This window comes from Pan paniscus, chromosome 6 (assembly GCF_029289425.2).
Source record: "Pan paniscus chromosome 6, NHGRI_mPanPan1-v2.0_pri, whole genome shotgun sequence".
Lineage (NCBI taxonomy): Eukaryota > Metazoa > Chordata > Mammalia > Primates > Hominidae > Pan > Pan paniscus.
Genome location: NC_073255.2, coordinates 26,240,798 through 26,246,630, shown reverse-complemented (window position 1 = coordinate 26,246,630; position 5,833 = coordinate 26,240,798). Strand labels below are relative to the sequence as shown.

The 5,833-nt window shown below is 35.3% G+C and overlaps 1 pseudogene; it reads right to left on the bottom strand.

Moving 5' to 3' along the window:
- Positions 1–340: 340 nt before the first annotated feature.
- LOC112440629 (U1 spliceosomal RNA) lies at positions 341–484 on the bottom strand (annotated as a pseudogene).
- Positions 485–5,833: the final 5,349 nt, after the last annotated feature.

Genomic DNA, 5,833 nt, shown 5'->3' with positions numbered 1-5,833 from the left:
TTTAAAAAAATACAAATTTTAAGTATTAGCCCAAAAGTTATCCATACTTTTTTCAGGATAAAAATAGAAACCTTTAGTATCACATGTAAGTTTCTTCATAATCTGATCTTGGCTCACATATCTGTCACTTCCTCAATAGTACCATACATAATTTTTTACATTTATGTAAATATATCTTGGTATTCATTGCTGTGTTTTGCACATACCATTCCTGACAGCACCTTCCCGTGTTTCTCCCAAGTCAGCTTTGCCTTGGTTGATCACATTCTACAAGATATAGTTCAAAACTAATACAACATCTGAATAGCCTTCCCTTATTAGCCTACTATTTTTCTTTTTAACCAAGGAAGAACACAAATTATGCAGCCAAGTTTCCCACTTTTGGGGAAATTGCAGGGGTCTGCACACCCAGAGTGCAATAAATAAATCTCACCCTGGGAAAACCACCTTCATGATCATTTTATCTTCCCTGCCAGACAAGTATGCTCCAACATTTTTGAAGTAAATGCTCTCCTCTACACTCAATAATTCTCTACATAACTCTTTTATAACACTTGAAGTGGTTGTTTTAGTATCTAAACATTTATCAATCTTATCTTTTTGCACTTCTTGATTTTGTTACTCTAGTTATGTTTTAAGATTATGGAAAGATAAATCAATTGGTTTATATTTATATTTTTATTTAACATATTTTAGCATGTAACTTTTTTTTTTTAAGTAATTAAATAAGAGAACTAAATAAACTTGTAATATTTTTCCCTAAACCTAAGACTCTCACACCAGGGCCTTTGTTAAAATATTTATAAGAATTTTATGTACTATAATGTAAAGTTTTTAACATTTTTTTAAGAAAAGGTTTTGCTCTGCTGTCCAGACTGGAGTACAGTCACAAGGTCATGGCTCACTGCAGCCTTGACCTCCTGGGCTCAAGTGATCCTCCCACCTCAGCCTCCCAAGTACCTGGGATTACAGGCATGCGCCACCTAACCCGGCTCAAGTGATCTGTCCACCTTGGCCTCCCAAAGTGTTGGGATTACAGGTGTAAGCCACTTTACCTGGTGTAAAGTTGTTAAACAGAAATTGTACCTGCCAAATTATTCTTTGTTATATTAAATTACTTATCCTAAAACATAGCCAGGTTTCAAATCTAAATTTTAAACATCTTGATATATAGTTTGAGGGCAGAAGATAATAAAAAATAAATTGCTGTTTCTTGTGGGTTGAGATTTCCTAAGAAGAGAGGTGACTTAGTTTTTATATGTTAGAAAGGATTATCACACAAACCTATATTATATGTACTACCTTGATACTAGAGAATCAAAGTATTTTGAAAATTATTTTTGTGGCCGGGCATGGTGGCTCACGCCTGTAATCCCAGCACTTTGGGAGGCCAGGGAAGGCAGATCACCTGAGGTCAGGAGTTCGAGACCAGCCTGACAACATGGTGAAACCCTGTCTCTACTAAAAATACAAAAAAATTAGCCAGGCATAGTGGCACATGCCTGTAATCCCAGCTACGTGGGAGGCTAAAGCTGGAAAATTGCTTGAACCCGGGAAGTGAAGGTTGCGGTGAGCTGAGATCGCACCACTGCACTCCAGCTTGGGCAACAAGAGCAAAAACTCCATCTCAAAAAAAAATTATTTTTATGTTATTGATTACTGAATCAGTATTATATATATATATATATATATATATATATATATATATATATACACAGAAGAAAGCTTGTGGACTGACAAGTAGACCATTCATTAGGAAGTTTCTATTCCACAAGAAGGATTAAGAGGGGGAAAGATTATAAGGACTTACACAAGTATAATCTGGAAACAATAAAATTGTAAAAGTAGAAAGAAGAACATAGAAATTTAACAATAAATAGTGAACACACTCTGTTTTGTGGAGTCTTGTTTAATAAATGCATACATTTACATTAGTACAGGAAAGTCACAAAGTCATTTATTTCTGTTTTTATGAAAGTACTTATGACACCTCAAACAATCCAGTCCAGAGATAAATGTGGATCCAATTGTCACTAGAAGACTGCTGAGGTATTAGCTTTGATTCTCTTTTGAAGTACTAGCTGTGTCATGAACACAAAGGTTAAGAGAATGCTTTGGAAATAGCTTTGGAAAAAAGCCACAGGTTTAGGGAGAATGTTTATTTCTTGATTTAAATATAGATAAATCACATTTCGTTGTTATTTATATGTTATATATCATATACATTATATACGATATCAAATACTGTTTACAACTAGGCTGTCAACATTTATTTAAATACGCAAAATATTTTGATTAGTGTTTGAATGTTATATTTTTAAACTAGAAGTCTTTATATTTAAAATTAGTTTCTTATAGACAGCATATACTTGAGTCTTGCTTTTTTATCCAATCTGACAATCAGTACTTAGATTATTTAGACCCTTTACATTAAAATAATTTTGGTGTGATTAAATTAAAACCTACCACTTTGGTAATTGCTTTTTATTTCTCCCACCCACTCTTGGATTTTTCTTCTTCTTTTTTCTTGTTCGTATTTACATTAATATAATACATTTTATGAATCTATAGTATTTCCACTATTGGCTTTTTATTTTTTAATTTTTTTAGAGACAAGGTCACACTCTGTCACCCAGATTGGAGTGTAATGGCATGATCATAGCTCACTGTAGCCTGGGACTACTGGACTCAAGCAGTCCTCCTGCTTCAGCCTCCTGAGTAGCTAGGACTACCAGTGCATGTCACTATGTCTGGCTAATTTTATTTTATTTTCAAATTTTTTTGTAGTGACCAGATCTCACTATGTTGCCCAGTCGGGTCTGAAACTCCTGGCCTTAAGTAATCCTCCTCCCTTGGCATCCCAGAGTCCTGGGATTATAGATGTGAGCAACTTCACCTGGCCTGGCTTATTATTTATACCTCTTTAATACATGTTTTAATGTTTGCCCTAGAGTTTATAATGTACATCTTTAATTAAGTATCGTCTACCTTCAAATATCAATAATATAATACTGCTTCATGTGTAGTATACAATCTTTGCAACAGTAAACTCCAAATTTCTCCATCATCTGTGATATTGTCAGACATTTTACTTTTATATAAGCTATAAAATCCCAATACATTGATGCTACTATTTTTGCTTTAAGCCATTACCTTTTAGATTGATTAAAAATAAGCAAAATATTACTTTTATGTTTAGTTTCATTTAAAGTGTTTCAGGAGGTCTTTATTTCTTTATGTAGATACAAGTTTCTGTCTGGTGTCATATTTTTTCTGCCTTAAGTACTTTTTAAAAACATTTATTACAGTGTATGTCTGTGGGTAATGAATGCTCTAAAAATACATCTATATTCTTCTGTGGTAGAATAAGAAATGTATTTGGTCTTTATCCCTAGTTTCTGTCACAGAGCACCTAAAAAGCTTGGAATTTCCTGAGATAGTGGTATCTTTTGTTACTCATAATGAGCTCCTTTCCATACAACTAAATTTATGCTAATAAACTTAGTGGGGATATCAGGGGATGGCTGAAAGGGGTTGGAGATTAAGCTCAATGGAAACTCTTGAACTAGGAAATGCAATGAGCTTCTGGGTTGCTGAGCTTGTGGAGTCCTGGGAGAAAGGCTCACCCAGAAAGAGAATGGAAGATCTGTATGATTCTTTCTCCCATACATTGCCCTATGTGTCTCTTCCACATGGCTGTTCCTTAGTTATATCCTTTATAATAAACTGATAAACATAAATAAAGTATAATCCTGAGTTTTGTGAACCATTCTAGCAAATTATCAGACTCCAGAAGGGGCTTGTGGGAACCCTGGTTTTTAGTGTCAGAATGGAATTGAATTATAAGATACTTGGTGTCTGCTGCAGAATTGCTTGGTGTGTGGGGAGAAACCACACACATCTGGTGTCAGAAGTATGTTGTGAGAGTATAGCGTAGAGAAACAGTGTTGTGTTTTCCTGCCTTCATTTTTGAAAGATTTTCTGAGTATAGCATATAGGTGCACAGATTTTTTTTTTCATTGCCTTAAAGATGTCATTCCACTGTCTTTTAGCTTGCATAGTTTTGATGAGAAGTCTGTCATAGTTCTTATCTTCTTTTCCCCTCTGTAATGTATCTTTTTTCTTAGGCTGCTTGTAAGATACAGATTATCCCCAACTTATGATGGTTCAACTTACAATTCTTTCTTTCTTCTTTCTTTCTCTTTTCTTTCTTCCTCCGTTCTCTTTCTTTCTTCCATTCTCCTTTCTCTTTCTTTTCTTTCTTTCCTTCCTTCCTTCCTTCCTCCTTCCTTTCTTTCTTTCTTTCTTTCTTTCTTTCTTTCCTTCTTTCCTTTCTTTCTTTCTTTCTTTCTTTCCTTCTTTTCTTTCTTTCTTTCTTTCTTTCTTTCTTTCTTTCTTTCTTTCCTTCTTTTCTTTCCTTTCTTTCTTTCTTTCTTTCTTTCTTTCTTTCTTTCTTTCCCTCCCTCCCTCCCTCCCTCCCTTCCTTCCTTCCTTTTGTTTCTTTTCTGACAGGGTCTCACTCTGTCCCTAGGCTGGAGTGTAGTGCCATGATTACAGCTCACTGCAGCTTTGACTTCCTGGGCTCAGGTGATCCTCCCACCTCAGCCTTCTGAGTAGCTGGGACCACAGGCCCATGCCACTATGCCTGGCTAATTTTTGTATTTTTTGTAGAGATGGGGTTTTGCCACATTTCCCGGGCTAGTCTTGAACTCCGGGGCTCAAGCAATCCACCCACCTCAACCTCCCAAAATGCTGAGATTACAGGTGTAAGCTACTGCCCCTGGCCCTCAACTTTAACTTTTTTTACTTTATGATGGTGTGAAAGCAACATGCATTCAGTAGAAATCTTCCTTCTCTCCTGATCCTGGGCACCTACAGCGAGCCACAGCTCCTAGTTACCCTGCATTTCTGACTGACAATATTTTCCATTTAGGATGAGTTTATTGGGATATAACCCCATTGTAAGTCAAGAGGCATCTGTACTCGCTTTACCTTTGGCTTTCGGTTGTTTGAATATTTCAAGTCTAGGTGCATGCTGTTTTATTTATTTATGTATTTTGTATTTATCTGGCATAGGGTTTTCTGACCTCTTTGGATTTAGGCTTTTGTTGCCCAGGGGAATACGGTCATAGTAAAGTTTCCTGTCCTTTCTACAGTGGTGACAACTCCATTACTCTACATCTGCATCATAAGTGAGGCTTTCATTGGTTTCCTACTGTGTCTGTAATCTTTTCTCATGACCATAAAATGAAGGTCCACGAAGAGCCCGTGAATGGGTATAGATACCCCTGTGTCTGTTGCTACTATGGATTTTATACTCTCATCATAGTCAAGGCTCAGATTTAACAATTTGTTGCTAATAGCATATGAATTATTTCTACCCACTTATATAGCAGCCACATATTCTTTTTGTGCTCTGCCCCAGGTGATTCAGTGCTTGCATCCAGTCTCTTCTTGGAGTTTCCAGTCTTTCCTTATGATTCAGGCTAATTGGTTGCCATGAGATCTCAGGTTACTGATGCGTTCAAGAAAAGTTATAATTTAAATTTTTTTTCAGCTTATATTTGATTTATGGATAAAAATGATATTCTGTCCATTTTTCTACATTCAAAACAGAATCCTAAAGTCCAATTAGCAAGATATTTTGGACAGAGAAATTGTGCATTTCACACAGAAAGGAATTTAATGACTTAGCTAAAATTTTATTCATTGAAGAGAACAAATAAATATGTTCTACTTTAAAAGTGTTGGTTTTAGAAAATTTCCGTACATTTAATTTTAATGTATTTATTTAAAACTCTATGCTTTTAAATTATAATTATTTTTATTTTAA